Source organism: Platalea leucorodia, assembly GCF_965183815.1.
Source record: "Platalea leucorodia genome assembly, chromosome: 4".
NCBI lineage: Eukaryota > Metazoa > Chordata > Aves > Pelecaniformes > Threskiornithidae > Platalea > Platalea leucorodia.
In genome coordinates this window covers 122,514,199-122,526,500 of record NC_138826.1, presented here as the reverse complement: position 1 = coordinate 122,526,500, position 12,302 = coordinate 122,514,199, and positions in this window count along the sequence as shown.

Genomic DNA, 12,302 nt, shown 5'->3' with positions numbered 1-12,302 from the left:
CAGGGCAGGATCCCTCAATGTGATTAAGAAGATCTCCACTGCCTTAGAGGACCTGGCCTTCCTAGGGGACTGGTGGCCTCTGTGAATACCTCCTGCCACCCATGTGAGTCCATAGGGTACAAATTCTGTGAACTAAAATGTGAATCAGGAAATTCTGAGTTTCTAGTCACGCTCTGGAAATCAAGGCCCAGGAGTCTGGAGTTTTGACTTGTCATCTCCCCAGTGGGTCTTAGGCACTTATGCCTCTTTAGAAATCTATCCCTCTGGACTTGAACCACCGAAGTACTGAACTACATACATATTTTTCACAGGAGACTGTTGGCTTCCCCATGATATTTGCATCTATTGTTAAGCATACGCTTAAGAGCCTTCCTGGCTTGGAGTCTGCAAAATATATCTCCTGAAGCCAAATTTTCAACAGCAGCCTGTCATACGGCAGGGAGGGAGGCTCCAGCTCTGGGTGCCCAACTTTATCCCATCATATTTGGTGTCAGAGGCCTTCTCGCTTGCAAAGCAAAACACATAATTTTCAGGAATGGGGGCCCTTGATATGCCTGATTTTATCTTCTCTATCTTTAAGAAAGGGATATTAGTCCTTAATTCTCAACCTCAGATGGTTGTTGTGAAGATTAATTAGTTAATGCTTTTACAGTACAGTAAAGATGTAAAGTGCTACTATATAAAAGTATTATTAAGTGCCTGCAGGGTCTTGCTGTCTAATGTGGCTGAACGGGAGAGGCTCTGAACCATGGAGATTAGGCAATTTTAAAATAGTTCTTTTCAAATTGCATTATTTTTAACTCTTTGTTGTTACTAATATCCTCTCAACAGGGGTTGGAAATATTTACCCCATTCATTGTCTTTTTCTATTTTCTCTAACACTCACTTTTAAATAAACACACATGGCCTAGGGTTTTATCTGCATACAGAGTTGTATTGGCTTAAATAAAGGTGTGATTTTACACCAATTTCATTTATCCTAATCCTTTTATTTCAATTTTAAATTAAGCTTATTTCAGTTCGGCATAAGCCGATTCAGAACAAGTTTACGATAAACTGAGATAAGCCACTCTAAAACTGAAATTAGTGTGTCCACACAGGGATTTGCTCTAGTTTAACCAAGGGTATGAATGTGCACACAAGTTATTGTGGCATAAGCTAGAAAATGAATTTACAGCTTGCAAATGATTAAACAGTACTTGCTAGTACCCTTACCCCTCAGCACCTCCTCTTGAAAAAAACTTATTTTTCATGAAGAGATAACCTACCTCCAATTACTGCCCACTTTAACACAGAGTGAAAACATGCACATATTAAATACTGTGAAACAGTCAGGACTTGGTATATATCTAATGTGAACTATAGAAAGAGGGAAGACATTTGGGCAAAGACTATCCTATAGCTTGGACTGCAGTCCTCTACCTTGCAGGAATGACAGAGAGGATGGAGGGGGGGCGGTTACTGTCCAGCCTGATTGTGTTTGTCTAACCCCTAACAAACTGCAAATTCACCCTTCTTGTTCAATCTCATTTATGTGTCTGTATGCTGCTTTGGCTGACTTACATCCATGCAAATGTGTACATAGACACGCTCTGAATTGCTGCTGTCCCAATGAGTCACTATTACCCTAATCAAAATGGTGGCATTCAACATTGCTTTTGTCTTAACACATGTAATTGCACAACTGGTAGATTGATGGGCGGTTGATGGAAACTCAAATGTATGCAGGGGTGTTAAAAGAAAGGGATAGAATGTAGCTTGTTCTGTTACAAGAAAAAGAAAAATTAAGTAAAGAAAAAAGAAATTAAAAGACAAAAAACTAGAAAAAGAAAAACTAAAAGGAGAAAAAAATCCTTTTGTTCTTTATGCCAATATTATCTATAGAAATAATATGAATAAAATCAGAGAAAACATAGTAAAACCTCATATGTATCTATAATTTTGAATAATATTGGGTCAAAGTATCTGACATAAAACACTTCTAAGGAATCAAAACTGGATGGCATACGAAAGATATAAATTTTTCAACAGTGTATATTTTCTCTTCTCCTTAAGTGACTCAATTTTTTAGTTACGTGGTTGTTGTCAAGCACTGATGAATGTGATTAGCAAAATAAATAAGGGTATTAAGTGTTTTCCCTTTCACTTACATTTTTATTTCATTCAAAACAGACTGAAGATTTTATAAAATCAAAACCTAAATTTAGGCTCCCAAACCCTTATTTAGAAACTTAAGTGAGAAGCTTATTTAGTAAAGATCATAAGCTTATGTTTAAATTGATCCTGGTTCAGGAATGTGCTTAAGTATATGCTTTAATCTGATTAAATATGTGTTTAATGTTAAACACATGTTGAAATGCTTTGCTGAATTGTGGCCTGATTTTCAAAAGTGTTAAGTACCTTGAACATCTCATTAAGGTCAAGAAAAGCTGCATGTGTTCATGCTCTTACCCATCAAGGCATTTTCTTACATGTTTAAATTCAGATTTAGGAGCCTAGCCATTTTTTTAGTAAAATTTTGGACTCAGTATTGCTGAAGATAAACACAGAAACATCTGGATTCATACCTTATCTGAACTATCTACCCCTAATGAGTTTCAAAGTTGGACTGAAGGACTGAAAACTTCAGCGCAGCCTTGGTTTGTTTGGTTTTGTTCTGTTTTTGTTTTTAAAATGTAATTTTTAGTGCTCTCTGTTTCCATTTGGAAATGCTCTGCTCTTTCCAGTCCCAGCCAGCACGAAGAAGTGGAGAGGTGTGTGAAAAGAAGTATTACTATTAACATTATTTATTAAGTGCTGACAGCGTGCTTAGTTCAGTACAAGACACAAGTGAAGGCAGACCCTTCTTTGCAGATCTTACTCACAGGTAGTCTGGATTAATTTCAAGTTCCAGATGGCTTTTCAGGGTGGTTTCTATTTTATCTGAAATAGTTTTCTTTTTTCTAAGAAAAACAAAAAGATAGTTTAGGATTAGAAAGATTTTTTTCCCCTATTCTAAGATTATAACAAATAAAAGGCCAGCCATGTTTTGGCTTCTAAAACTTCTAAAAGTCTGCTCAATCCTGTTGCTCTTTTTGCCATTGTTCTTAAGAAAAACCAGTAGGTTTTAAACTACTTTTCACTGCATAAATATATATTTGTAAGCTTTTTGCATTTTTTTCCTTCATAAGGAACTTTCCTTTTCAATAATCTTCACCCACGTATTTTGATTTACATCAATAGCAGCTTTCCTATTGACTCAGAAAAGCTTTAGATCTAACCTAAAAGCCTTTCTGCAGCTGAGCCTTGCTAAGGAGTGGTAAGTCTTAGTCTGTTCCCACCTGCTTATTTTCTCTCTTTTCTTCCACTCCCCTCCTTTGCAGCACTAAGAAAGTATTTCTCACTTCTCACCCCCAATGTACAAAACCTGCCATCAGGACAGCTGCTGCCTGATCAGGTTTTGTTAATATGTTCTGAAAGAGAAATATCTTCTTTCTTTTAAGCAAACCTGGGACCGTGTGATGTAGTGGCACCATGACCATACTGCAGCTCTACACGTATGTAATACCAAACTATACCCAAGCAACCAAGCACTGGTATAATTATAGTATACGTGACACTAACCTGCACCCAACTTTGACTCAACCTGGAAACAAGGCTTGTCCCAGCCCCACTCCATGCCTGTTCCCACCACAGCCTCGCATCCTCCACCTTTTTTCCTATGTCCTTTGGTTACTGTGTGACCTCTCTTTTAGAGCAGGAGCCAAAGTGGGAGATGCTCCTTCTTCCTCCTCATGGAGGCAAGATCTTCTGCCCTTAGGTTAACGCTGGAACAAAACAGAGTTGTTCTCTGTGGAGGGAGGGGGCACAAGTCTTCAGAAGAGATGAGCTGGGGTGGAAAGTCATATAGGAGGACCTTCACTCCATCGTGGAGTGGCAAAGAAATTCCAGAGGGAAGAAATAAGTCCTAATGACCTCTTGTGCTAAAGACTCCAAAATGAAGTGACTTCTTCCAGGGACAAGTCCTGCCTCTTCCTAAAAGGACAGATCAACTAGGAAACACAAATTTACCCTAAACCTTTCCCCTCTGTCCCCCCTGCCTCCAAATACAGGGTCTCCTTGTACAAAATACTTAACCATGCTGGGATATTTGGTGATATTGTGATATTTTTTTGTACTTTAATTAACAAAAATTTCAAATGACATTTCCCAAAACTACCGTGTGGTCTTGTTGACTATTCAAAAAGGATGGTACATTTTTAGGGTGCGGGAAGGTGGTGACCAGCATTTGGGAGCAGACTGGTATTCATCATCATTTTACTCTGCTCCAGTGCGGGCAGAACATGACATCTGACTGTAGTCTTTCAAGCACGTTACTAAATCCTTCAGTTTCGTCTCACATAGCGTTAACTGTCTAAAATACATCTTGTCTAGTTGTCTAGGCTCCCTCTACAGATAATGAAGAGAATCCATAAAGTGATTCATCCCAGAATCATGAGGTGATTGACTCATTTAATGCACACTGTCCATCTACACACATTTGGACTACAGCGGGAATTTAGACAACTATCTTATATTAAACATTGCATTTTTAGATGCCTAACGTAAGATGAAGCCATCTCAAAACCTTTTCAAGAATGCTTAACTATCAGATCAGCAGAAGAATTGCTTCGGTACCTTTACCCCACCTCAGCTGATTCACAAGCTTGTTTCCTTATCGGGACTTGTTTTGTGTGTTCCAGATTAATGATAATCATGATAATTCTTTAGGGGGATTAAGTAATCCTCACAATCACCATGTGTAATAGGTAAATATAGCTATCGCTGTTTTACAGATGAGGAAATAGTGAGAGTTTAAGTGACTTGATCTATCAAATTTAATCTTGTTTGAGCTAATCTAATCTATGTTTTATAAATAAATCACCCAGTCACTCTGATATGTAGACAATAGACAGTCAAGACAGTGCTGGAGACAGTATTCAGGAATTCCTAGCTCCCAGGCCTATCTTTGTCCCACAAAACCATTACTTTAAGAAATAAGACATAGAAGCAAATGATAAAGGTTTCCATGAAGTATTTCTAGGCCATGTATTTTAACGCAAATAAAGTTCTAAAAACATGGCACTTCTCTTTCTTTTTCTGCATAGATTGGGATAAGGTGTGTTGCTGCACAGAACAGCTGAGTATATGAGGAAATGGATGAGAGAACTGTGTAGTAGGTGGCACTTATGTTATTCTTTTGGAGCGTTATCTGTGAGAAGACATAAACCCCTTTTGAGAACAAGGTGATAAGACTTCAATCTTAACTCCTTCCCCTAGGAGTTAAAAGGATATTAAAATTAATAAAGAAAAACTATTTGTTTGAATTGTTTTGCAACTTTGATTTTCTAAAATCTTTTTAGTTGCTTTATTTTTCTTAAACAAAAAGTTTCTACTCAGGTAGTACTTACTCCTAAAAATTGAAATCTGTTTGTGAGATGGGCCTGTACGGGCAGTACCCTTATTGGGAAACAGAAGTTCAGATCTACAACTCACATTTGACTTACATGAGTGAAAGAATGAGGTCCACTCTGAACGAGTCACTGCTTGCTGAAGCAAGGAAGATGAAGGTTCAATTCCTCTTCCTAGCTCAGATAAAGTGCAGATACGAACCAGTCTGGAAAGAATGTTTAACCTTGAGAGTATTTGCTATCTCTGGGCAAAATCTGTTGTCTCTGGGGTTTTTAAGTGGTTGCTAAGGTTGGTGGGTTTTTTGTGCAAATGGGAAAAGGTTTTGGAATCTTCCAAAGACTGTGGAGGAGGAAATAATTGCTTTATTCAATTTATTCAGCTGGTAATACAGATCTGATAGAGTTACACTGGAAGGGAGCACATTATAGTACACCTGCGGGACTGGCTTCTGGGGGTTCCCCAAATTATAGGGTGCATTTGCAGAGTGAAGTGTAGTTTTCAGTCTGCTACACAAGAAAGTGATCTCTCTCGAATGAATGATTTCTTCCCTGTTCAGTTTTTACTGTGGATACAGTCAGTGAGGCCTTCCGTGATTAGCTCTATCTCGGAAGTACGGGGCAATCACTTCTCCACAGAAACATGTTCTACCTCTTTCAAAGCCTCTGGTTAAATTTTTATCTAAGTCATCAGATTTAGCAATTTGTAACTGATCTAATCTCTCTGCAAAATCCTTGCTCGCCGAAACTGTATCCAACAGCTCTTCACTGTAAACCTTGTTGTTCATATAAAAATAGAACCGCAAATTATGTCAGTGTCTTGTCTTTATTCTCTCTCTTTTTTTTTTTTTTTCACTTCTTATGACCTGTCGCCCTTTCTTTTAACCTAAATCAAACAGATTTGCAGATTTGCTTAACAATAGCACTTTATGAATCATATCACCAATTGCCAGCTATCATACTGTGAAACAGCTAATAATGTATAATTAACGTTATAGGCAAGTAATGAATCACATCATCATCGCTGACTGTCTACCACGTTATTAAAAGGAAAGATTTAAGTAATCACAACTACCTTTTTATTTTCTTCCCTCCTTCCCCCAAAGTACTATAAGAAAAGGAAATTCCAACCGTGTATTTCAGCTGTTATTTCCATCAAATAATGTGATACATCAAAATGATAGCCGTAATCATTTATGTAGGAAAAACTTAAGACAGATAGGTAAATAGGTTAAGACTTTCTGTAACTTATCATATTTACTGTCAGCATGTACATTCAAACAAGCAATTTGCTGAGATCAAGAATATCTCTGAGCAGAAGGAATAAAAAATTCAGTTAAAAAGACACATTCATCTACCCTACAATTTGGAAAATTATTATGAAGAAATTCACCTCTAGGCTCCCGTTGGACAGTGTGCAGTAGCTGTTCTCTAAGAAGGTAACTGAGGTAGTCTTCATACCTCCAGGTTTAGGTCCTAATTTTTTCCCAAGTTAGGCAAGGTATTTGAACAGCCTATTTCACATCATCTGCACTTACTTTGGATGTGGCTTTTTTTTTCTCTTTTCTTTTTTTTTTTTTTTTTTTCAGTTTTCACCAATAATTCTGACCAGATCTGAGCATCAATATGCTCATGTTTCATTGAAATTAATGATGCTTTTATGGAAAGCTCCTATTCCTGCTCTCCCCATACAGGAGAAATGGTTCACTTTTTGTCCCACCAGGATGAATGTCACCAGAAGCCCTGCCAAATCCATTAATACATTCCTAATAGGTGACTGAGGAGAACCATGTCCATACAGCCTTATATAATAACATGTAGTAGGTCAGACAAAGAGTGCTTGCCAAGAAGTTTCATTGACCTATTTGCCTTGTTCAATTTGATCAGTGGAAGAACGACTACTAAAGTTAATGAAAAAGCTGCACAACAGCCATTCTCACTGACCCTTAAGGAGAATCCAGGAACTCACCTCATGAAGACTGTTTACACAGAAGTTGAACAAATATTTACGTATGACCGAATCAGGACATTTTCACTATTTTGTATGGTCTCAAGTCTCATAATGAGGAAACTTCAAAATATGTATCTTCCCAACATTCCTCAGATTTGACAATATACTTATCTTGCAGCTAGGTAAATAGAGAATAAATCCTTTCTCAATAGAAGTCTGTATTGGACAAGGGTATTGAAATGAAGTTTTCTGCTTCCCTGGCAAATGTTTTAGATACCAAGTTATCCTTCAACCTATAAACATTTTATTGTTAATTCTTTTTTCAAGTATTTTAAAACAAATGACAGTCTCTTTAATGGGCACATTTTAAGCTCTTTCAACAAATGCATTTACATCTTTTTTTTAATCAAAGAAAAGAAACTAAGAAGTCTTCTGTTTTTTAATATTAATATTTTAATATCTTTCCCCTTCCTTTCTCCCCTGTCCTTCATTTCTTCCTTCTGAGCAATTCTCCCCCTCCCTTTATTTCTACTTTGGTAATGGAAAAAAACAGAACTCTGGATGAGATGCATTTGATCTGATGCTGAACAAATCACTGTAGTCTCCCTTTTTCCTAGTAGAAGCACCTGCAGAAGGAAGATCCTCTGATTTAGCTGCTACCTGTTCCAAAGATGCCTATAGCTGTCCTTTGAATACAGAGTATGCCTATGGCAACTGGTTCATACTCAAACATGTAAGTGTAAATACATGAAGTTAAATGATAGCAGTACCACCCAGGAGTGAAAACTTGAAATAAATTTGATATTCCCTTTTTCCTTTGATACTTTTTTTTTTCCTGCTTTTGCAAACCAAAGTACAAATGGGGAAGAAATGAGGAAAGAACATGAAAAATCACTGGCATTCAGCTTGTTAAAGAAAAGTTGGAAACAAATACTTATGAAGATTTCCATCATTAGCTACACTTTTAAAAATCCTGCTAATAAGAACAAACTAAAGCAGAGACTGTCACAAAACCACTCAGTATGTAAATACCAGTTCAGTATAGCACAACGGAGCTGTATGTGACTGACTTTTGCACAGTAAACATCAGTTAAAACAGTCAATCAGAAGGAGGAAGAAGTAAGCTCATTTCTTCCCTGAGTTTAAGAGTCTTTGTACATATAAGATTCACTTCCCACAAGTTTATATTGACAATGTGGAAGCAGAAAAACGTAAAGAAAACAGGAAAAGGGAGCCTGACTTGATCTTATAGCACTTAGGCTGCCTAGCAGAGAAGGAGCAGGTCGGGATTATGACCTCTGTTCCCAGGCTTGTTTATGTATTTTACATTAGGCAGTCATTGAATAGAACCAACCTGGGAGCTGTGCCAGGGGTTGTCTACACCCATGCAGTTGCAGAATTGGGACCTTAGTCTTGCCCACAGATATGGTTTGTCAGTCCTTTCATTCAAAAAAGTAGAATTTTCTCCTATGGTGTCAGTCACTTATTTTTCCCAATAACTTATGAAGCAACATAAATAAGGGTGGGTTTTTTATGTTCATCTTTGAATTATTTTCCCCATTGGTAGTATTTCAGATATTTTGTTGTTATTGTTCCCATTTCCTGGGCTATTTGTCAGACATGTTTCTCCTCTTGAACTACTAAGTAATTTATTGCTTTGTGGAATCATAATGTCCAAAAAGCAGACTATCTCTAGTGACATTTTCCTTTAAGAAAGGCCTTCCACATACTACCAAATTACATTTTAATGTCTGTCATTGAATGTAAATAGCATTTCTGGTATTGGTCAACGTACAATTGAGTTGCCTGCTGGAAAAAAAAAAAAAATCAAGCTGGTATAAGTGTCAATTTTGAAGTAATAATTACAGTTTTATGCAGTAAAGTATTTATTATATTATCAAATTAATACACCTTTTGGCATGTCAGGGTCTGTGGGTAATTATAGTTTAGTATTGTGGTAATAATTTGTATGATTTATGTTACCTATGGAGCAGTACTGAAAGCCAAAAAGCTGTCTGGCATAATTACTGTTAAGAGGTAAGATCAACAGATATCCCTAGCCAAAAGAACACAGCCCTAAGGGTAATAGACTCAAACAAGCAGAAGTCACCTCAGGTATTTGCTTTGCAGTTTGCCTTTTCTCACCTGAGAACCGGCCCACCCACTGTTCCAGGCTACATTAACAAGAATTGGTTACTTTTATGTTGTTGCTTTCCACTGACCTTGAAGTTCTCATTTTAAAAGTGAGATATAAGAAAGTAGTAATGGGGAACCCTTTGCAAGACCTATTTCTTCTGAAATGTGAAGAAAGGGGTTTGCCATGAGATGAAGGTGGGTGAATTATTATGAATTCTCTTCTTTCCATTGACTTGGCATGGAAAATATTTTTTTTTTTGTGACTGTGCTCTTGTTTTTATTACTTTTTATTCTAAGTGCTGTGCAAACACAGAACAGAAAGTTTTTACATGAAAAGTCTATGCAAAGCTGATTCAATACAGTTAAAGTTTATTACAGTTAAAGCAGATTCATAAGTGACTTAGCAGCTTGAGTAGAAATAGTTGTTGTTCCCCAGCCCCCTAGTTTCTGTGTATTTATGCAAATAAATGCATAGAAATGCAAAGAGTACCCTCATCTCCTTTTCAGAGACCTCCCCTGGCAAATACTTACCACTGGTTTTTTCTGAAATAAATAGTCTCCAGTACTTTTACATAAATAGAAATATCTCAGGAACAATCTAAAGATCTTGCCAATAAAATCACGATCACACTGTCCAGCCAAAACTGTAAACCTGCTTTGCTTGCCTCTCCCCTCCATCCTCAGTATTACCCTTCCAAATGGAAAATGTAAGTCTGGTATCATGTTCTGTGAAGGTTACAGACTGAAGCCTCAGCTGAGGAAGGTTATGAACAAAGGCCAAGATCCACAAAGGTATTTAAATACGTAATTCTGATTAATTTATATGTGCCTGATCCTGAAAACATTTATATATGTACTCAACTTTCACTGGCCATGTGATCTTCCTGAAGTCAAAGACATTACTCACTTACTAAAACAGAGGTCTGTATATTGTGGTTCAGTAAATAAATATCAAATGGAGAGTGTCCTGCCAGCAAGTCCCTCTTTTATTAAATTACAGAATATCACAAACTGTCTGAATCTTTTGAGGAAGAAGGTATTTTTTTCCTTCCTATTCTTGTATCACTTTATTTCTGAAACTCTGTCCTACCTAGAGAGAAAAGTAGCAAAAAAAACCCAAATACCCATTGATCCTGTTCTACATTTTCCCTGTCAGCACCAATTGACTGTGAAAGGGCTTGTCTGAGTAGAGGATACAAGGGTGGGATTCATCTCACCTAATGTTATGTATCAAGAAGTTAAATACCTAAATCTGAGCTAGGCTCACTTCAGAGTCAACAGAGACAAGTGGGGACCTCCAGCGAGTGAGTCATCCAGCACATCTCAGACACCTCTGATGGGATAAGATGAATCACACTCTGGAGGTGCCCATTTCTATCCACGAAGGGAGCTTGGGGTGACGAGCTCAGACTTAGTTGTTTAGTTTTAAGACATCCAAGTTAGGGCAGATGAATTTTACCTCAAAGGCTTGGAGTGTTTTCCTGAAACTCGAACCAACCTTTTGAAGTTCAGTCCTCATCCTTATAGAATACAGGTGTGCCAATATCCAATTTCTCATGTTTTTAATTCTATAGGAATAAAGTTATGTATGTCTGTATGTGTATGTGTGTATATGTATATACTTAGTGGCTACACTGTCAAGTTGACCTTCAGCAAATAATTAAAATGCATTTTAATCCTGCTGCATAATGTTTTTGTTGGCAGGTACCCTGGAGAAGGTACTCTCCTACGAGGAGGCAGCTGGCAAATTTCTGCCCACTGTATCATCATTACACAACAAGTGGGAGCTTAAGTAGCTTATAGGCCATCCTACAGCTTGATAAGATTACTTTGTAGCATGGGCTAATTAATATAAGACCTCCTTCACTTGGGCAACTGTTATGCCTTTATCTTTGTTTACCTCCTCTACCTACCTCATATAGTGAATGTCATTAGTTATTGCCAATAGTTATGCAATATCCCTGGGCATCATCCTAAATCCAAACTAGGCACTGAAGTTGGGAGGAGTGGAATTAGTTCTTAAATGTATGTTAGCATGGCATCAGGTGTCAATACCTTCAGATAAGCTTGAGATATAGAGTTGTAAATAATCCGATGAGGCAGAAATGCTTTTGTGCTATCAAGGAATCAGAATGGTTCAATAAGTAGGCTCTATTATTGTAATTTCTTTCTTTTCCATGGTGGTTAAATATCCTTCCCATGTGTCTTCCTTGCCTTGAAGATGCAAGAACTTGAGTGCAGCAATTGCTTAGCTGAGGAATAAAGCCAATATAATGAAGCACGTGAAACTGAAGCAGCCAAGCCAGTAAGTCATTTCACAAGCCTGATGAATCTGGATGACTCATGCAACAGCATGGAGGAGGCTGGTTGGTTAGGGTCCTTTTTTAAAAAAAAAGAGTAGTCGATGTCAGACAAAGAATCTTGTCATTCTTTGCCATGCTTGTGTTTAATGAAGCACGTAATTATGATGTTACCAGTGATGTTGCCCAGGCATGAGGCATGATGACGTTGTCTCAAAACAGGTCAGAAACCCCTGCTCCCTAATATCTGAGCTCAGGTGCTCTTTCTAACATTCTGTCTCTTTTGGGAGATAGGATGAGTAACTTAACCTTATTTCCTCAAGTAATAATCATAAAGATATGTATAATAGGAATAATAGTTGTCTCACCTGCCTGACAGGGAGAAGGTGCTCTGAGAATTAATTAGTTTGTGAAGCACTTTGAAGATAAGTGCTACGTTATTAATAAGTAAAACCCACTGCACTTAGATACAACTTGCAAGTGATTGTA